The following is a 22,660-nucleotide window of genomic DNA, read 5'->3' as shown; positions in this document are numbered from 1 at the left end:
CCACTAAACAATTATTTCATCCTGCATTTTTTTAAAATGGGTAATCAACTGTATTAGTCATGAGGAAAAAAAAATACATAGTAGCTAAAATTAAAATGAAAGACATCACTGGTATTGATGTTCAATAACCAGAGGATTCACAATGATCGTGTGTTAGTGGAGATGTGGATTGACATATGCCATAGAAAATTATATGATGATATAAATATCAAGCACTGTTGCTATTTATTTACAGAGAAACTATTTATGATAACACCTGACGACTAGAAGAAAATATTTCCACACCTAAGGATACAGAGAAGGACTACTGTGAAATGGGTAGGAGGGATAGAGACATGGTATGGTCAAAACCCACACCCTCAGGTGGGCAACTCACAAATGGAAGGAAAGACAATTGTAGAGTCTCTCCCCAAGGGTATGAAGGGTCTGAGCTCCCATTGGACTGCCTAGCCCAGGGCTCCTCCATTGGAAAACAAGCCCAGAGGTCTGGCTTTGAAAGCTGGAAAGGTTTGCCTATGAGAGAGTTGGATGGCTACAGGAAACAGATTCAACTCTTAAAGGGTCCACACATAATCTCATGCACTCTGAGCCTGAGTGTAAAGGCCTTAATTTTAAGGGTGCCCAGATCAAATCCATTTGCTGATCTTGAAGAGCCTCTTGTAGAAGCAGGAACCAAGTGGAACTCCTTTGGTAACACAGATGCTGGCAGCAGCCACTTCTGAGACTCATTTGGGCACTAGGACACTCATGGCAATCAGCATTGCCCAGTCCTCACTCTGGTCTGTTAGTGCGAAGGGCTTACTCATCCGCTAGATACTTGCCATCAGACCCAGGAGCCCCAGGTGCTGTAGCTGGATGCCCAGGGACCAGAACTCTTCCAGCAATGGGCTGAAATGAACGCCAGCCTCTCCAAGCTCCTGACCAGCCACAGAGACCCCAGTCTTGTCCACTAGCAGGCCTGGAACAGTCCTAGCCCTCCACGCCTGTAGCCAGTCACCTCAGGACCTAAGCCTGCCCAACAGTGGGCCAGCAGCCACTGTATCAGGCAGAACATTTTAGTCAAACTGGCCAGAGGGCAATTCACCTAAGAGTGCTCCCACAGTAGCTGGCCCCATCGCAACAGAAAGGCTCACACGGCTCACATACAGGGAACCCTGTGTAGTGGACAGATAGGAAACGTAACTGACTTACCTAATACATATAAATAGCTCAGCGGGTTAAAGAAGCTGCCTGCAATTCAGGTTGTGAATTGAGTAAAAAGAGTAAAGAGTAAAGGGATGTCTCTTTATCTTAAACATATATGTGAAAGATAGTCATTGAATCTAACTTTATGCAACAAAAAAATAAAAGAAATCAAAATCAAAAAGGAGACAGTTTTAGTAAAACTATCATTACTTGACCTGGAGAAGAAAATGGCAGCCCACTCCAGTATTCATGCCTGGAGAATTCCATGGACAGAGGAACCTGGCAGGCTACAGTCCATTGGGTCACAAAGAGTCAGACATGATTGAGCACACACACACACACACACACACACACACATCATTACTTGAAGATTCATGATACAGTATGTAGAAAATCCTAAAGACATCAGCAAAAAAGAAAACTATTAGGACTCATCAATAAATTCAACAAAATTGCAGAATAAATGTCATATGTAGAAATCTGCCCTACCTTCAGCTATTAGTTTACCACTTGAGTACCATATATGTCTCTGAAGAGCTATTGTTGTATCACCCTTTGATGTAGAGATTAATAAAATGATTGTTAAGGGAACTTAAATGCACATCACTTCATCAATATTTTTATTTAGAAAAATATTTGGGTTTTGCTTCACTAAACAGTGGAAATTATAAGATGAAGCATGATAACTCTTTAATACCATCATAATTATAAACTGAAGATAAACCTCTGGTGTAAGATCATCAGAGAAACTAAGTAACTGAGGATTTCAATGGTGTACTGATGAATCAAATTTGTTTAGAACTGGATCTAGAAATTCACTTTTTTTCTTCCTGTAGAATCCATTTAGAGAATAAAAAAATGATTTTATATGTGTGAAATTATACAAATAATTGAAATCTTGTTGGATAACATGCATTTTCAGAAATGAAATCACAGACAGTTAATGAGGAAAAAAGTTGTTGATTAGTTGAAAAACTGCTATATTCCAAAGTAGGAAGGTGAAGGAGATTGTTTTGGCAGTAAAGAAACATTAAACATAATTAAGGGTAAAGAAATTAATAAATAATCACTATATTTAATAAATCTATTAATTTCATAAATTTAGCAAGAGAAATAATAGCAGATAAAATAAGTGGAGAGTCCATTTGAGTTTCATTATATGTCTGATTTGACTGGAGGAAGATGATGTAGACTCACGGTCACAATAGATCATACTAAAAAATCATTTAACGTTCCTGACATGATCAGTTTGCTTCAAGTGTGAAGAATTTAAGTTTGGCCTTTTCTAAAGTTGTTACAACATTCATGGGGGAAAATACAAAACTAGAAATCTAATTAATCACATGCTTGCATAACACAGAAGAGTGAGGGCAAATGCCTTAGAGATTTAACTCCCAACTGTCACTAAATAAAACTTAAGTGTGATCTGTCTAACATCATTTACCTGCCAGAGGCAAGCACAGGAGAACTTGCTCATTGCAGGTAGTTTTCTGAGTTGCAAAATTTGAAGAATGAAGAATAAGAACCTTAAATTTCAAAAACTAAGGAAGCAAATATTTAGAGATTTGGTTTGGTTAATAATCTTTGGTTAATAATCTGCAATCTAATGGAAAAAACATTGTATTTCTTTTTTTTTAAATTACTTTACAATATTGTGGTGGTTTTGCCATACACTGACATGAATCAGCCATGGGTGTATATCTGTCCCCCATTGTATTTCTTATTTTTTTTTTTTTTGTTTTATTTATTTATTTATTTTTCCCATTTATTTCCATTAGTTGGAGGCTAATCACTTTACAACATTGCAGTGGTTTTTGTCATACATTGAAATGAATTAGCCATGGATTTACATGTATTCCCCATCCCAGTCCCCCCTCCCACCTCCCTCTCCACCCCATCCCTCTGGGTCTTCCCAGTGCACCAGGCCCGAGCACTTGTCTCATGCATCCAACCTGGGCTGGTGATCTGTTTCACCCTAGATATACATGTTTCGATGCTGTTCTCTTGAAACATCCCACCCTCGCCTTCTCCCACAGAGTCCACAAGTCTGTTCTATACATCTGAGTCTCTTTTTCTTTTTTTGCATATAGGGTTATCGTTACCATCTTTCTAAATTCCATATATATGTGTTAGTATACTGTAATGGTCTTAATCTTTCTGGCTTACTTCGCTCTGTATAATGGGCTCCAGTTTCACCCATCTCATTAGAACTGATTCAAATGAATTCTTTTTAATGGCTGAGTAATATTCCATGGTGTATATGTACCACAGCTTCCTCATCCATTCGTCTGCTGATGGGCATCTAGGTTGCTTCCAAGTCCTGGCTATTATAAACAGTGCTGTGATGAACATTGGGGTGAACGTGTCTCTTTCAGATCTGGTTTTCTCACTGTGTATGCCTAGAAGTGGTATTGCTGGGTCATATGTCAGATCTATTTCCAGCTTTTTAAAGAATCTCCACACTGTTTTCCATAGCGGCTGTACTAGTTTGCATTCCCACCAACAGTGTAAGAGGGTTCCCTTTTCTCCACACCCTCTCCAGCATTTATTGCTTGTAGACTTTTGGATAGCAGCCATCCTGACTGGCGTGTAATGGTACCTCATGGTGGTTTTGATTTGCATTTCTCTCATAATGAGTGATGTTGAGCATCTTTTCATTTGTTTTTTTGCCATCTGTATGTCTTCCTTGGAGAAGTGTCTGTTTAGTTCTTTGGCCCATTTTTTGATTGGGTCATTTATTTTTCTGGAATTGAGCTGGAGGAGTTGCTTGTATATTTTTGAGATTAATCCTTTGTCTGTTGCTTCATTTGCTATTATTTTCTCCCAATCTGAGGGTTGTCTTTTCACCTTGCTTATAGTTTCCTTTGTTATGCAAAAGCTTTTAAGTTTCATTAGGTCCCATTTGTTTATTTTTGCTTTTGTTTCTAAAATTCTGGGATGTGGATCATAGAGGATCCTGCTGTGATTTATGTTGGAGAGTGTTTTGCCTATGTTCTCCTCTAGGAGTTTTATAGTTTCTGGTCTTACATTTAGATCTTTAATCCATTTTGAATTTATTTTTGTGTATGGTGTTAGAAAGTGTTCTAGTTTCATTCTTTTACAGGTGGTTGACCAGTTTTCCCAGCATCACTTGTTAAAGAGGTTGTCTTTTTTCCATTGTATATCCTTGCCTTCTTTGTCGAAGATAACGTGACCATAGGTTCGTGGATTTATCTCTGGGCTTTCTATTCTGTTCCATTGATCTATATTTCTGCCTTTGTGCCAGTTCCATACTGTCTTGATGACTGTGGCTTTGTAGTAGAGTCTGAAGTCAGGCAGGTTGATTCCCCCAGTTCCATTCTTCTTTCTCAAGGTTACTTTGGCTATTCGAGGTTTTTTGTATTTCCATACAAATTGTGAAATTATTTGTTCTAGTTCTGTGAAAAATACCGTTGGTAATTTGATAGGGATTGCATTGAATCAGAGAACTACAGGCCAATATCACTTATGAACATAGATGCAAAAATCCTTAACAAAATTCTACCAAACAGAATCCAACAACATATTAAAAAAAATCATACACCATGACCAAGTGGGCTTTATCCCAGGAATGCAAGGATTCTTTAATATTCCCAAATCAATCAATGTAATACACCACATTAACAAATTGAAAGATAAAAACCATATGATTATCTCAATAGATGCAGAAAAAGCCTTTGACAAAATTCAACATCCATTTATGATAAAAACTCTCCAGAAAGAAGGATTAGAAGGAACATACATCAACATAATAAAAGCTATATATGACAAACCCACAGCAAGCATCACCCTCAATGGTGAAAAATTGAAAGCATTTCCCCTGTATTTCTTATTAAAGCAGGAAATATCAGATTTATTTTGATTAGCAAACAATTTTATATATGTATATTTTAAACAAAATTAAGGGGAAAAGTTGGATTTTTTTAAAGCACTGTGAAAAGGTATAACCAAGATTTAAGATTTTTTTGAATATTTTAACAGTAAAAAGTGTCATGTTGTTCGTGCTGTGTGTGCTCAATTACTCTAGTCATGTCTGACTCTTTGCAACTGCAAGGACTGTAGCCCAACAGTCTCCTCTGTCCATGGGATTTTCCCAGCAAGAATACTAGAGTGAGCTGCTATTTCCTCCTCCAGGGGATCTTCCTGAGCCGCAGATTGAACCTGTGTCTCCTGCATTGCAGGCAAATTCTTTGCCGCTGTGCGTAATGACTTATTACAATACTAATGCTATTAATAATTTGTGCAAATTCAGTCCATAAAAACCACATACCATATTTATTCAAGTCTAATGCAAAATCAGTTGATCATTCATATTCCAATTCTCATATGTCAACAGAGTGCATGCACACATAAGCACACACATGCACATACATATAAACATACACACAAATAGAAGCTTATATCAAATATATGTTTGTTACTTTTGTCCCATCTATTTTTAATGAACAAGCCAGGTTAAAATCTAAAGGGATGAAAATGCATTAGCTAAAGTTTCTTGTTTCTGCTTGCTTCTAGGATTTTTCTTTATCTGGTCAAGAGACATGTCCTTTGGCACCAGACTTTTCCTGCACGTAAGTAATAATAATGTGGCAAAGCGGTAAAATATTTCTAGAGAAAATTTTACTAAAATATATCTAATGCTCAACATCTATATTAAAAAGTAGAGCAGAGACAGTAGTACCATATTGTTAATTTTTTTCAAAATCAGAGATAATTTCATCCTGTCATTATCTAATACACAATAATAAGCAAACTAGGCTCCCCAGGTGGCTCAGTGGTAAGGAATCCGCCTTCAGTTCAGGAGATGGGGGTTCTATCCCTGATTCGGGAAGACACCCTGGAGAAGGAAATGGCAACCCACTCCAGTGTCCTTGCCTGGTAATTCCCATGGACAGAGGAGCCTGGTAGGCTTCAACATTGAGTTGAAAGAGCCAGACACACCTTAGCAATTGAACAAGCAAATGAACAAATAAACACCTTATGATTCTTAAGTACTCAAGAAGTGCAATCACTTGTATACTTAGTTGGATATGTATCTTTAAAATATAAGGTTGACTACTCCAACCTTGTCTTTAATTAAAGTGTTACTTTCCTATTATGTTTGACATGCAATGAGCTTTCAGTAAAGAACTGATTGCTGAGATAAAGCAGTGAAGGTTCCAACTAGTCACATACATCATAGATGACATCCAAATTTAGAGTCAGACTTTCTCAAAACTCCTATCCCACACTTAACCTTTTAAAATCAAATAGTGAAGAAATGTGTATGGGCTATTTTCTCAGAATAAAATGTACTGGAATGAACTATGTCTGATTTACAGATAATATTTTGTCTCAAAAAGAGTGAAAACATTGATCTGTCATTGTCTCAGTCATTTCTGGAGCATTTTTACAAGAAGAATAAAGGAGAATGGATAGGGAAAATTGCACTTTCTTGAAAGAATTCCTTCTCTTGGGAATTAGTAGTAGCCCTGTAATCAAAGTGACTCTATTTACCATGTTTCTGGTTGTTTATCTCATTATTCTTGTTGCAAATCTTGGAATGATCATTTTAGTTAGAACAGACCCCCAGCTGCACACACCCATGTGCTTTTTCCTCAGCCGCCTCTCCTTCAGGACCTCTGCTATTCCACAGCCATTGGACCCAGGATGCTGGTAGGCTTCCTCATCAAGAACAAATCAATCCCCTTCTATGGCTGTGCTCTGCAATTCCTGATCTTCTGTACCTTTGCAGATTCTGAGTGTCTGCTGTTGGCAGTCATGGCCTATGATCGGTACATGGCTATTAGCAACCCCTTGCTTTATACAGTCAAGATGTCCGGCAAGGTGTGCTCGCTGCTGATGGCTGGGGTTTATATGGTGGGAATTATGGATGCTTTGATAAGTACAATATTAACTTTCTGCTTATGTTTTTGTGGGTCAAATGAAATTAACCATTTCTTCTGTGATGTTCCTCCTCTCCTCTTGCTATCTTGCTCAGATACACAGGTCAATGAGCTGGTGACATTTATCATTTCTGGCTTCAATGAACTGATTACCCTCTCAGGTCTCTTTTGTGTCTTAGTGTTACATCATCCTAGCAGTGATAAAGATCCACTATGCTGAGGGGAGATTCAAGGCTTTCTCCACCTGCAGCTCCCATCTAACTGCTGTGGCAATTTTCCAGGGAGCTCTGCTCTTCATGTATTTCAGGCCAAGTGCTTCCTACTCTCTAGACAAAGACAAAATGACCTCCTTGTTTTATACCCTTGTGATTCCCATGTTAAATCTTCTGATTTACAGCCTACAGAACAAAGATGTGAAAGAGGCTCTGATGAAATGTAAAAATAAAAAATGGATCCATTGAAATTTTGCTCGTATATATTTTCCTCCCAATGTTACACAATAATTTATGAAAATCAAAATTGGTTTGAATAATGTTGTATGATTCTGTTTGTATTTATACAATCTTCTAATCCTAGCAATATATGTGATTTCTTAAATGCCACAAGTTTCATTTTATATATTAAACTTCAGTTTAATACTCCTTATTTGTGGAAAATTTTCAGACTCTTCATTTGTCAAATTTGTGTTTCTTCAATCTTTATATGTGTTAATTTTTTTTTTTTAATTTTCTGTAAGTTGGTGTTTTCTAAGTTGCTGTTGCACTCTATGTGGGCTTTATTTCATCGTGACTCCATCTGCTTTTATACTGATGAATTGCCATATAATGGAAGTGACCAATGTCAATTAAATAATTATTCAAATTATTTCTAACAGACTGTAATTATGACATAATATAAAAAGCTTTGCTGTTGTTCAGTCACTGTGTCCAACTCTTTGCGACCCCATGAATTTAAGCACGTCAGGCTTCCCTGACACACAGAGTCCTAACATCATTTTTATTTAAAAACTAAAAGTCAAATAGTATAGAAAACATCTAGTTATCCCTATGGAATGTAAATATGTTAAGGTTTTTGCTGTTTTTACAAAATCTTTGTTTTATGAATGTGTTTAATGGAGAGTGTGTTTGTGTGTCTGTGTAAGTGTGTGAGGGTGAATGGGCATGTATTTGTTTTCTAATGTATTGAATGAAAACAAAATGGCCACATAAGGATTGGTGAACTGGGAATTAGGAATGCTTGCAGATCTGAGGCATTCACTGTTTCTGAATAAGTATAATACTGGGCATTAAGGTAGAGGGGAACCAAAGGCAAACTATTCTAAAGGTCTATATTCCATGTGCAATCAGCTCACTTGTATGAAATATCAGATAATAAATTACATCATATCTGTTACTTATTCCTGAGAGACCAAGGGCTCATCACCCAGTGACTAGACTCAGAAATGATTATATAATCTGGGTCAGGCAGGAGGCAACGCTGAACCCTCCTGCAGACAGAACCGCATGCAACGAGCAAGTCAGGAGTTCTGGGACAGGTACTGATAACTTTGTTGTTTCTCTGATTTGTATTTGAGATTTCCTTATTTGTTAATGTTTTTTTGAAAGAAGGTATTTTATATAAACAAAGGAACATATGAAATAGTACACACATTTTTATTTTAGTTAGTTGTACAATTTGTTTATTTTAAATGCATATAAATAGGGAATATAAAAGGAGCAAACATGTATTACGGAAATGGTCAGATGTTTCTTACTCTTTTAAAAATTTATCTGTTATATTATGCATTATGTATAACATATTATATTTCTAAAAATGCTTCAAGTTTTAAAGGAAAATATTTTTGCTTAATTATGTCTTTCCAAGCAGACATACGAGTTAAGTCCTAGGGTTGAAAACCTGCACAGTGACCACTAGACCACTGTTCCAATGCTCTTCTCTATCCCTCATCTACATTCAACTCCTGTTTTTTAAATTCTCCTAGAATATAAGAGGACAAGTGGAGGAGCAGGGAATGACAGAGGATAAGATGGTTGGATGACATCTCTGACTTGATGGACATGAATTTGAGCAAGCTCTGGGAGTTGGTGATGGACAGGGAGACCTGGCATGCTGCAGTCCATGAGGTCACAAAGAGTCAGACCCAACTGAGTGACTGAATTGACTAACTGATGACATTATGTATCACATAATTGGTTTGGGTAAAATGTAACAGTGGGACATATAATTCCATTGTCCTTCCAAAGACAAGTAATTCTTAAGCCAAATAAAGGCAGAACTCAGAGATACTGAAGAGAAATCTGGCTCAAATAAAATAATCAAACAATATCAAATTTTTAGGGAATTGGAGTGGGGCCACAGCTCAGATGTGAACGTCTCTGAGATTACAGAAGTGTGACCATGAGAGTATTTATGTTATGTGTCTTACGAAACCGTTATGGCAGAATACAAAGTGTGGAAGGAGTAGGTTAGGGCAGAAAGGACTCATGCAGCAAACCAAGCCTTCTTTCTTGCCTCTGTTAACCTTGCTATCAGCATCTCTGCAACTGGATCTCAAATGTTCTTCATCATCTCCTTGGTATAACTGCAACTTCCAAATAGGAGAATGGTCAGCGCTGGCATGTTACTGTATGTGCATTTCAGCATTTAGTTCATAGAGACCCTTCCACCCTCTTATCCAAAAATCACCACCCTCTCTGTCCCAGTGGGTCCTGAATCATTAATCATCTATCCCTCCTATGCTGAGGTTTGAGGGACTTGAGAGGTTGATGGGAAAGTGAGGATTGTTTATATTCAGAAACTGGCTATAGTTCTTCCCTCTCCAGAGGGGGAATAAGAAAGTAATATCACCCGTGCTTCTTACTTAACCACTCTTCTCTAACACATGGTATAACAACATTTCTACATCACTGAGAAACAAAGCAAGCCAAAAATCCCAGCAATCTTGTCAAAAACAAGTTATGTGAACCACCCAATTGTCAGCCCCTTGGCTTAACTCAAAGCACATTATTTTGTTAGCATTAGACAGAAGTAGCAAAGTGTTAGTCACTCAGTCGTGCCTGACTGTGACTCCATGGACTGTAGAGCCCACCAGGATCCTCTGTTCATGGAATTCTCCAGGCAAGAATACTGGAGTGAATAGCCATTCCCTTCTCCAGGGTATCCTCCCGACCCAGGGATCAAGCCCAGGTCTCCTGCATTGCAGGCAAATTCCTTACCATCTCAATCATCAGGAAAGCCACAAACATGGTCATAAATACTACACAAGTTGGATTGGAAACAGTCTGATTTAGTTCGGATGAAAGGGTGCTGCAAAACTATACAGTGCTTTGCAAATGTATTGTTATCAACTTTTTTTTTCATTTACATAAAATTGGAGAATATTTCTCAGAGTCTGTTGGCCTCATGCAGTCCTAGGAAGGTCTGTCTCTTTTCTGATTACTGAAATCTACAAAAGGACTAGGGGTTTAACTATAAAGATAGTAAATTGATATATTTACCCTCCATTTCCAATTCCTCTTTCACAACCAGGAATTTCCCAACAGATCTGAGTGATGACTGCTGAGAACTGCAGTGTGGCTACTGACTTCACATTCCCAGGACTTTCAGACAGAAGGCACGTTCAGCAGAGGCTTTTCCTGCTCTTCCTGCTGGTCTATGGCATAACTGTGGTTGCCAGGGTAGGGATGAGCCTGCTGCTCAAGGTGGACCCGAGACTGCATACACCCATGTATCATTTCCTGAGCAATCTTTCCTTCTGTGATGTTTGCCAGTCCTCTGCTGTCTCTCCCAAGATGCTGGCTGATTTCCTATCTGAGCATAAAAGGATTCCATTTGACTTGTGTGCTATACAGATGTATTTCTGGGGGACCTTTGCAGATGTGGAATGTCTCATGTTGGCTGTCATGGCTTATGACCATTATGTAGCCATTTGCAATCCACTTCTTTATACAGTTTCCATGTCCAGAAGACTCTGTACCCAGCTAATATCTGTTGTCCACATGAAAGTTTTGGTAGATTCAGCAATCCACACCTGTTGTACATTTTGATTATCATTTTGCAGTTCTAATGTCATCAATCACTTTTTCTGTGACATCCCACCCTTACTAGGCCTCTCCTCCTCAGATACATCCATCAGTGAGATAACGCTGCTCATATCCAGTAGCTGTGTTGTGGGGACCAGCATTATCCCTGTCCTCCTTTCCTACATCTACATCACAGCAACCGTCCTTGGGATAAACTCAGCCAAGGGGAGACGCAAAGCCTTCTCTACATGTGCCTCCCACTTAACCGCTGTGGCTATATTTCATGGCATGCTCCTGTTCATGTATTTCAGACCCAGCTCCAGTTACTCCATGGACACAGACAAAAGAGCCTCTGTCTTCTACACAGTTGTCATCCCCATGTTAAACCCACTCATCTACAGATTAAGGAATAAGGATGTGAAAGTTGCCATAAAAAACAAGTAATCAGTACTAAATTGTGTTCTGCATGATACAGTGTTTTCAACCAAAACTACATATGTAAAGATTCTGAGAGCTGAAGTTCAGGTACTGATAGATTCTTGTAGTCTCATCATTACAGTCTTTTGGATATGACCCATTGCTTACCTTTGTGCCTAAGTTGAGTGTTGAAAATAGGCATTGGTGATCTTAATTTGTCTCCAGACTAAGAAAAGGGGAGCAATATGCTGTTTTGCAGAGAGGGTCTTTTTTACACCTCTTTCCTTGGGTAAGTCTCCTGTGAGATAACATTCACCAAGCTGTCCCTCCACCTATGTCAATTCAACTTACCATCCTATGATTCCAGTACATTTTTTAAACAATAGGTATAGTAAATTTGCTCAGCAATAGGGAATATTAGTGAGTCAAATAGTTGTGTTTTTTTTTGTACACTTTTTATGCACTTGTATGATCCTATGACTGTGTCATCATAGCATGTAAAATTGTAGAGGCAGTGAATAAATACTTTAATATACAAATAAATTCATAAATAAATAAGAATAAACATAAAACCATGTGTTGTAATTCAAACCTTGATATATGCAAGTTCCTCTCTTTTCTTGTTCATCTGTTATCTACTTTGATATTTATAGTGCTGGGCTTCAGAATGCCATTTGAAAACACTTATTGAATAAATGAATGAGGATCCCTTGCATTATTAAGCAAAGGAGTCCTTGTAAACTTACCAAATACACTAGCAAGAACCCCTCCCTTTATTTCACTTTATTCTAATATATTTACTGTGCCTTCCAAATGGTAAAGAACCTACCTGCCAATGCAGGAGAAATAAGAGTTGTGGGCTTGATCCCTTAGTGGGGAAGATCCCCTGGAGGAGGGCATGGCAATGCACTCTAGTATTCTTGCCTGGAGAATCCTATGGACAGTCAAGCCTGGTGGCCTTTAGTCCACGGGGTAGTTAAGAGTCAGACAGAACTGAAGAGACAGCACACACATGTATTCACTGTAAAAGAAATGTGTTCTCTGTTTTGTGCCTCCAGCCTCAGCTGAATGAATGACAGAGACAGGATCACAGGGATTGACAGAACTTCATGTATAGTCTATTCCTTATAATTCTGCTCCAATAATATCACTAAGTAGTCTTAGCATCATATGTACTAGGTTGCTATTACACTTCAGAGACTTGTTATCATCCTGTGGATATTTTCTCTTGCCATATGGCAGAGAACATATATGGTGCTCTTCACAGATGTACAGAAACTCATGATTGGAAGTTGCAGGATGAAGAACCTGGGTCTTCTTTAAAGGTCACTGGAAAAGACAACTCCACCTCTTGAGGTGTTCCTAGCATTGGCCTTTTGCTGTCGCTGTTTTTAGTCACAAAGTCATGTCTGACTCTATTATAGACTGCCAGGCTCCTCTGTCTGTGGGATTTCTCAGGCAAGAATACTGGAATGGGTTGCCATTTCCTTCTCTAGGGGATCTTCCTGAGATTAAAGGGATTAAACCCCTGTCCTTTGTATTATTAGGCTGATTCTTTACCAGGGAGCCATTATCTCAGTTCATATTAAAAAAATTTTTTTTGCTATCTTTTAAATGAAAGAGAAAGTTATCATCTTAAGTATTGGTATACAGGAACATAAGAAACAAACACAAGGTAATGTTTAGAATTTTATTATATTTGCAATGATTAATATTGGCTCTCTGTGTATCTGAGACATGTACTGGAACACTGAGTGACATGTTGTTCAGTGGCGAAGTCATGCCTGACTCTTTGGGACCCCAAGAACTACAGCACACAAGACTCCTCTGTCCTCGACTATCTCTCAGAGTTTCCTCAAATCCATGCCCATTTAGTGAAAGATACTGTCTAACCATCTCAACCTCTCCCCCTGCTTACAGTCTTCCCCAGCACCAGTGATTTTATGAGTCAGTTCTTTGCATCAAGTTGACAAAGTTTTGGAGCCTCAGCTTCAGCATCAGTCCTTCCAATGAATATTCAGAGTTGATTTTCTTTAGTATTTGACTCTTTTGATCTCCTTGCTATCCAAGGGACTCTCAAGAGCCTTCTCCAGCACCACAGTTCAAAAGCATCAATTTTTCATCACTCAGCCTTCTTTATGGTCCAACTCTCACATCCATACATGACAACTGGAAAATCCATATCTTTGACTACACAGGTCTTTGTCAATAAAGTGATGTCTCTGCTTTTTAATACTCTGTCCAGGTTTGTCATCACTTTCCTTCCAAAGAAAAAAAATCTCTTGATTTCATGGCTGCAGTCACTGTCCCCAGTGATTTTGGAGCCCTGGAAGATAAAATCTGTCATTGCTTCCACTTTATCCCCTTCTATTTGTCATGAAGGTCAGTTTATATTCCAATCCCAAAGAAGGGCAATGCCAAAGGATGTTCAAATTGCCACACAACTGCACTCATTTCACATGCTAGCAAGGTGACGTTAAAAATTTTTCACCTAGGTTTCAACAGTACATGAACAGAGTGTCCAGATGTACAAGCTGGATTTAGAAAATGCAGAGGAACCAGAAATTAAATTCCCAACATCTGTTTCATCACAGGAAAAGCAAGAGAATTTCAGAAAAAAAAATCAACTTCTGCTTAAATGACTACACTAAAGCCTTTGACTGTGTGGATCACAACGAACTGTGGAAAATTCTTAAAGAGATGGAAGTAGCAGACCATGTTACCTGCTTCCTGAGAAATTTGTATGCAAGTCAAGCAGCAACATTTAGAGCCAGACATAGAACAATGGATTGGTTCAAAATTGGGAAAGGAGTATGTCAAGACTGTATATTGTCACCCCACTTACTTAACTTATATGCAGAGTATATCATGTGAAATGCTGGGCTGGATGAATCACAAGCTGAAATCAAGATCACTGGCAGAAATATCAACAACCTCAAAGATACAGATGGTATCACCCTAATTGCAGAAAGTGAAGAGGAACTAAAGGGCCTCTTGATGAAGGTAAAAGAAGAGAGTGGGGGGAAGAAAAAGAAAGAAAGAAGAGAGTGAAAAAAATAGCTGAAAACTCAACATTCAAAAAACTAAGATCATGGCATCTGGTCCCATCACTTCATGGCAAAGAGATGGGGAAAAAATGGAAACTGACAGACTTTATTTTATTGGGTCCCAAAACCACTGTGGATGGTGACTGCTGCCATGAAATTAAAAGATGGTTGCCCCTTGGATGAAAAGCAATGACAAGCTTAGAGTATTAAAAATCAGCGACATCACTTTTCCGACGGTCTGTGTAGTCAAAATATGGCTTTTCCAGTCGTCCTGTACAGAGGTAAGAATTGTACCATAAAGAAGGCTGAGTCTAAAGAATCAATGTTTTCGAACTGTGATGATGGAGAAGACTCTTGAGAGTTCCTTGGACAGCAAGGAGATCAAACCAGTCAATCCTAAAAGACATCAACCCTGAATATTCATTGGAAAGGCTGATGCTGAAGCTGAAGCTCCAATATGTTGGTTACCTGATCCAAAGAGCCAAATGTTTGGAAAAGACCTTGAATTTGGGAATGACTGAAGGCAGAAGGAAAAGGATACAACAGAGAATGAGATGGCTGGATGGCATTGCTGACTCAATAGACATGAGTTTGAGAAAACTCTGGGAGATGATGAAGGACAGGGAAGCCTGGTGTGCTGCAGTCTATGGGGTTGTGAAGAATTAGACATGACTTAGTGAGTTAACAACAAAATTTGCCATGAAACGTTGGGACCAGATGCCATGATCTTAGCGTTTTGAATGTTGAGTTGTAAGCCAGCTTTTTCACTCTCCTCTTTCAACTTCATTAAGAAGTTCTTTAGTTCCTCTTCACTTTCTGCCATCAGAGTGGTATCATCTGCACATCTAAGGTTGTTGATTGTTGGCAATCAGCAAAAAATTTTGTTGGCAAAAAATTGTTGGCAATTTTGATTCCAGCTTGTGATTCATCCAGCCCAGCATTTCTTATGGTGTATTCTGCATATAAGTTAAATAAACAGGGTGACAATATACAACCTTGTCATACCCTTTTTCCAATTTTGAACCAGTCATTTGTTCTATGTCCAGTTCTAACTGTTGCTTCTTGACTCATATGCAGTTTTCTCAGGAGACAGGTAAAGTGATCTGGTACTCCCATCTGTTAAAGAAAGTAAATAAATAGTCTTGTTTAGGCTTCAGAGACAAAGCAGAGCAGGCCTGTGACCTTGCTTCTAAGCTACCTGTGCACTGCCCTGACTGGGAGTGACTGGGAGTGACTGCTGTGAGTGCAAGACTTGCAGCACCATAGGTAAGGTGGGGGAGGAATCCTGAGATAGCTGACCCCCTGGAGGGGGCCTGGCTTGCCCCAGGCTTCGCCACATTCCAAGCTTTTCATGGCAAAGCCAGCAGCATTATCTTGAAACCAGGCTTGCAATTTGGTTCCAGATTGATGAATATATCCATTTGAGTCTGTCCTGGGATTATAAATCGAAACCAGAAGGACAGTCTTTGAAGTCTCACCCACAGAGCAGAGCGGAGGTGCTGCCTGGGGCCTTTTCCCAGCTGGGACTCCAGATGTCCATGACATGGGACTTCCCAGACCTGTGTAAGTCTCAATGTTGGTCAAAACCCAATTTAGTGATGTATCCTCTGCTCTATTAATGTTAGTATCTTGAAAGTAAGCTAGATAATTCTCTAATAAATATCTGCATTTTTTATTTGTATATAACAAGTGGCTTACTTTGTTAACAAATCCTTTGAACCTGAGACAGAAGTGAAAACTTTTGGCAAAACACCATCAATTCTAAGATTTTTCCACAGATTTTTGTGATCCACATAGTCAAAGACTGTAGCACAGCCAGTGAAGCAGAAGCAGATGTTTTTTGGAAATTCCCTTGCTTTCTCCATGACCCACATATTTTCTTATAACCTCAAATAATGGATTTTTTCTCAGTATATTTTATATATCAGTACCTCTTAATTATTGCCCAAATCCCTTCCACATTCAATGTACTTTGTTAAAAACCTATTAAAGATAGTCATGCCTATTAACAATAAGCTTATTTTCGTTATGTAAAATTGGATTCTCTGGCCATCATTTACATATAAGGTACTGAGGTGCTTAGTCACTCAGTAGTGTCTGAGTTTGCTGAGCCATGGACTATATAGCCCATGAGGTACTTCTGCCCATGTAATTCTCCAGGCAAAAATACTGGATTTCCTTCTTTAGGAGATCTTTCTTTCTTTCTTTCTTTCTTTCTTCTTTTTTTTAGGAGATCTTTCTAACCAGGGATTGAACCCTAGTCTTCTTCATTGCAGATGGATTCTTTACCATCTACCCACTGTGCGTTTAAGGAAAAAAAGGTAGACTTTACTTTGTTCCTTTAACTTTTTATCTAATGACACTGTATTAATGCCTTTACAGATGATAAGAAAACCAGGAGTTTTTTGCATTTGTTTCTGTTTATTTTTATTCTAACATAATGATTAAGATGTGAGAGAGGTGAGTATTCAATCTGTGTTTTTTTTTTTTAAGTGGGGTATAGTTCTGCTGTGCATTAAACTAATCACCCATGTGTGTGCATATGCCCCCTCCCTCTCACCCTCCGCTCTGGCACCGCACCCCTCTAGGTCACTGCAGGTACCACGTTGAGCTCCCTGTGCTGTATAGCTGGCTGCCACTCGCTATCTGTTTTACATAGAGTTGCACAATCATACAAAGCTTAATAAGTCCCTCAGGGACGAGCCCTGAAAAGACATGCTATCATTCACAGCACCAGGTCATGAATGGCATCTTCAGCATCCATCTTTATTCCCTTCAGAGGCAGGTCATCAATGTTTCAGATCTCACTACACATCCCATCATCACATTATGTTTGGAGTTCTTTGCCCTTAGAACTGGTTTTTCCAGACCCTGCATTCATTCATTGTCTGAGTTGAGCAGAGGTTACTTCACAGTGATCTATGTTGGGCACGCCATTCCCAAAACAGTCCAAATGCCTGAAACCACACTAATGATGTAATTCCCTTTTTTGCACCTTGCCAAGAAGTAATTTGGCTAATAAATCCCAGAGTACTTTTCTTATGTAATTCTCTGGTCCTGTCCCAAGGGCCATGGTTGAAATGGCACATTTAACTGCAAAGGAAACAATATCTATCTTTTGTGATGAACTCATGCACTTAGGACATTTCCTGTTCCATATTTAGGACAAGACACTTGATTCTCATCACCTTCAGGCTACTCCATTCTTCCCCACCGAAAGCAAGCATTGCCCACACCTTACCTTCACAATGATCTGTATTGACAAAATTCTACCTTTTAATTTCTATTTTATATTGGGTTAGAGTTGATTAACAATTTTGTCTTAGTTTCAGTTGTATAGTAAAGTGATTTGTAATAAAAATCCATGTATCTATTCTTTTTCAGATTATTATCCCATATAGGTTATTACACAGTATTGAGTCCCCTATACTATAGAGCAAGACCTTGTTGATTACTTTATACATAGTAGTGTGTTTATGTTGATTCCAACCTTCTAACTTATCCCCTCCTCTGATAAAAACTACTGTTAAAGATAATTTCCACTGCAATAAATGCAACTCTGGTGTAATTTATTACACAGCATAAATTTTCACTACTGAGGGCTTTCTTCTCTCTTGCTGGTTCACCCTCTCCCTGACTACTCAACCTCAACTTTGAGTTTAATACTTTCTTTCCTTTTTCCAGTCCTATTTCCTCTGTGAGTCATTTGTCAGCCTCTCATCAAGGTATCATCCCAACAATTGTAGGCTTCATTTACCATCTCTGACTCCCATTGCATGGTCTCCTTCAGTAACTATGTGTAATGAGATTGCAACTTAGGTCAAGTCTTTTTTCACAGTTCCTTCTTTTTACTCTGCAATTGGTATCCCTACAATAAGCATAACCAGTGATGGTAGTTAGGTCACATACAGAATGATAGAAGCCATGAGCTCATATTGATGAAAAGCTAGTTAGCAGAATTTGTTGAATCAAAACTGTAATAGCTCTCATTGATTTGATAAGTATGTGGCTCTTTCTCCAGAGACAGCAAATTTAACTTAACTTGAAAACCTCTCTAGAAATAAGCTATGAACTGGAGAAGCAGTTTCAACAACATTGTGTCTGTATGAACACTCAAGTTACAGTAACTGTCACCTTCTACGAGAGTTATGAATGCAATAATCACTATTGAACATTCCAGATACCACGTGCTATATCTATGTCAATATGCCTCTATCAGTAATTTCTATTTGGGATTATTTAAAAAACATAACAGAGGGATGGGGCTCTCTCTCTCTCTCTCTCTCTCTCTCTCTCTCTATATATATATATATATATATATATATATACATATATACACATAAATATATATACATATATACACATATATATGCATATATATAGATATAGATATGCTTGTTGATTAGTATTATTTAACTGTAATCTGTATTCCATTCACAATCAACTTACTTGTATGAAATGCCAGATGATAAACTACATCATGATGTCTGTTAATTATTCCTGAGAAACCAAGCGTTCACCACCCAGGGACCAGACACAGAGCTGGATATATAATCTAGGTCAGGCAGGAGACAATGCCGAATCCTCCTGCAGATAGACCTGCATGCCACAAGCAAGTCAGGAGTTCTGGGACAGGTACTGATATCTTTCTTGTTTCTTTGATATATATTTGAGATTTCCTTAGGTTTTTAATCCTTTTTTGAAAGAAATCATGTTATATACACAAAGGAAGATATGAAATATACACAAAATTTCATTTTACTTACTTTCTCAAATCTGTTTTTTTCAAATCAATATATTTGTTATTGTTGCTCAATTGCTAAGTCATGTCTGACTCTGCAACCCCATGGACTGTAGCACACCAGACTTCCTAGCCCTTCATTCTCTCCTTGAGTTTGCTCAAATTAATTTGCACCAAATTGTGCTGGTGACGCTATCTAACCAGTTTGTCCTCTGCTGCACCTTTCTCTTTTTTCCTAAATCTTTCCCAGCATCAGGGTTTTATCCATTGAGCCAGTTTTTTTTTTTTCCCAATGAGTTTTTTTTTTCCAACTCCAATGATGCAAAGAGTTGGCTCTTTGCATCAGGTGGCCAAAGTATTAGAGCTTCAGCTTCAGCCCTTCCAGCAAATATTCAGGGTTGATTTCCTTTAGAATTAACTGGTTTGACCTCATTGCAGTCCAAGGGACTCTCAAAAGCCTTCTCCAGAACCACAGTTTGAAAGTATTAATTCTTCAGATATACCCAGATAAATATACATAGTTCAACTCTTTTGCGATCCCGTGGACTGTAGCCTGCCAGGCTCCTCTGTCCATGGGCTTTCCCAGGCAAGAATACTGGAGCAGGTTGCCATTTCCTCCTCCAGGGGGTCTACCTGACCCAGGGATCAAACTCATGTCTTCTGCATCTCCTGCACTGACAGGCAGATTCTATATCACTGAGCCACCTGGGAAGCCCTACGTTCAACTCCACTTTTCTTACATTCTCACAGAATGTAATAGGGTGGGTATGATGTTGTATAGCACACAGTTGGTTTGGGTAAAGTATTAAAAGGGGACATAAAATTCAATTGGCCTGCCTAAGACAAGTGACTTCTAAATCAAGGATGACTGGTCTCAGAGATATTCAAGAGAAATAAGGATCAAATTAAAGAATGAAACTATCAAAAATTTTAGAGACTGGGATGGGGACACAGTTCATGCATGATTGTCTCTGAGATTCTGGGACTGTGAACATATGAGTATTTGATTGTGTCTTACATAACTTATCCTGTGTTAAATATATCATGTTAAGTAGAATAGACTTGGTCAGAAGGATCCACACAGTAAACCACACTGCCTTTCTTGCTTCTCTGTCATCTGCGCTATCAGCATCTCTACAATTGGGTCCCAGACGTTCTTCATCATCCCCCCTCTATGTAACAGCAATCTCAGAGGTGAGAATATCAGCCCTGGAATATGACTGCCTCTCCACACTATGATTTCACACATAGGCATCCTTCCACCCTCTTATCCAAAAGCTATCACCTTACCGCTCCAGTGGGTCTTCACAAACTATCTATCTCTCATATACTAAAGTTGAACAGACCTTTATTTTTTATTTATTTATTTATTTTTTAGAGAGTTTAATGGGGAAATTAGTTCCTCTTATGTTCAGAAACTTTCCACAGCTCTTCCTGCTCCACACTCATGGCAGATGAAGAAATTGCAAAGCAAAATATTCATTATCTACATCACTCATTAACTATATTTCTCTATTACAGGATATGACAACATCCGTACATCATTGCAACAAAACAAAGCAGAGATCTTGTCAGAAGACTTGGGTTATCTGGACCAACTAATTGTGAGAATCTTACCTTCAATCTAAGGACATAAATTTCTTAATATTAGATTGAAGTAGCAAAAATCACCATAAATGTTATACAAATTGATGTGGAAATGGCCTGATTTAGCTTAGATGAATCTGTGCTGCAAACACTACAGTGGTTTACAAGTATATCATTATTATTATCATTTTATCAGTTATATCAAATTGGAAATATTTCCCAAAGGGTCAATTTAACTTCAAGACATCTTAGCATTATTTATCTCTTCTTCTAATTACTGAAATATGGAAACAAATAGCAATTTAGCAATTAAGACAGTAAGATGATATTAACCCTCCACTTCCATTTCCTTTTTCATAACCAGGAACTTTCATGTGTGAGGGATGACTGCTGAGAACTGCACTGTGTTTACTGACTTCATATTCTTGGGCTTTCCGGTAGAAAAGATGTGGATCAGGAGCTCTTCCTGCGCTTCCTGATGGGTTATGGCGTGACTGTTGTTGCCAATGTTGGGATGATCCTGCTGATCAAGGTGGACCCCAGACTGCACACATCCATGTATTACTTCCTGAGCAATCTGTCTTTCTATGACATTTGGCATTCTTCTACTATCTCTCCCAAGATTTCTTATCTGAGCAAAAAAAGATTCCATATGATGTATGTGCCATCCAGATGTACTTTTTTGGAGCCTTTGCAGATGTGGAATGTCTCCTGATGGCTGTCATAGCTTATGACCATTATGTGGCCATTTGCAATCCACTTCTTTATACAACTTCCATGTCCAGGGGAATCTGTATCCAGCTTGTGGTTACTGCCTACATTGTAGGCTTGGTTGATTCAGCAATCCACACCTGTTGCACATTTTGGTTGTCATTCTGCAATTCCAATATCATCAATCACTTTTTCTGTGACATCCCACCCTTACTAGGCCTCTCCTCCTGAGATACATCCATCAATGAGATAACGCTGTTCATATCCAGTAGCTGTGTTGTGGGGACGAGCATTATCACTGTCCTCCTCTCCTACACTACATCACAGCAACCGTCCTTGGGATGAACTCAGCAGAGGCGAGACACAAAGCTTTCTCTACATGTGCCTCGCACTTAACCGCTGTGGCTACATTTCATGGCACACTCCTGTTCATGTATTTCAGGCCCGACTCCAGTTACTCCATGGACACAGACAAAACGGCCTCTTTTACACAGTTATCATCCCCATGTTAAACCCACTCATCTACAGATTAAGGAATAAGGACGTAAAATGTGCCCTAAAAAAACAATCAGCACTAAATTGTGTTCTGGGTGATACAATACTTTCATCCTAAAGTATTTAAAGATTCTAAGAGAAGCAGCACAGGAACTTTGACATAGATTCTTGTAGTCTTACTAGTATAGTTTCTGAATATTTTCCACTACTTACACTTTCACCTAAATCTGTTTAGGGGACGGTCATTACACTAAACTTTCCAAACTAAGGAAGAGTACTGATAGGATCACCTTTCTGTTTTGCAGAGAGAGTTTTTGTATATCTCTTTTTTCTTTTCTTGGAGAAGTCTCAGTGAGATGTCATGCAGAGAGCAACCACCATTCATGTTAATTTGACTTACCTTCCTAAAGGCTCCTATTTATTTTTATTTTTAACAATAGACTTAATAAACTTGTTGAGTCAGATGAGAGTGTTAGTGGGTCAAATTAGGGTTGTTTATATCCTTTTCATGTATTTGTTTCACCCTAACAAAGCTCCATCATAACATTTAGA

At 38.5% G+C, this 22,660-nt stretch overlaps 3 pseudogenes; all 3 read left to right on the top strand.

Moving 5' to 3' along the window:
* Positions 1 to 6,613: 6,613 nt before the first annotated feature.
* LOC110152128 (olfactory receptor-like protein OLF2) lies at positions 6,614 to 7,549 on the top strand (annotated as a pseudogene).
* Positions 7,550 to 10,639: 3,090 nt separating this feature from the next.
* On the top strand, positions 10,640 to 11,554 carry LOC110129678 (olfactory receptor 5W2-like; annotated as a pseudogene).
* Positions 11,555 to 21,285: 9,731 nt separating this feature from the next.
* Positions 21,286 to 22,207, top strand: LOC110129667 (olfactory receptor 5AR1-like; annotated as a pseudogene).
* Positions 22,208 to 22,660: the final 453 nt, after the last annotated feature.

Source organism: Odocoileus virginianus, chromosome 24 (genome assembly GCF_023699985.2).
Source record: "Odocoileus virginianus isolate 20LAN1187 ecotype Illinois chromosome 24, Ovbor_1.2, whole genome shotgun sequence".
NCBI classification, from domain to species: domain Eukaryota; kingdom Metazoa; phylum Chordata; class Mammalia; order Artiodactyla; family Cervidae; genus Odocoileus; species Odocoileus virginianus.
Note: the sequence above shows the minus strand (reverse complement) of the source record. Positions and strands in the feature narration are given on the sequence as shown.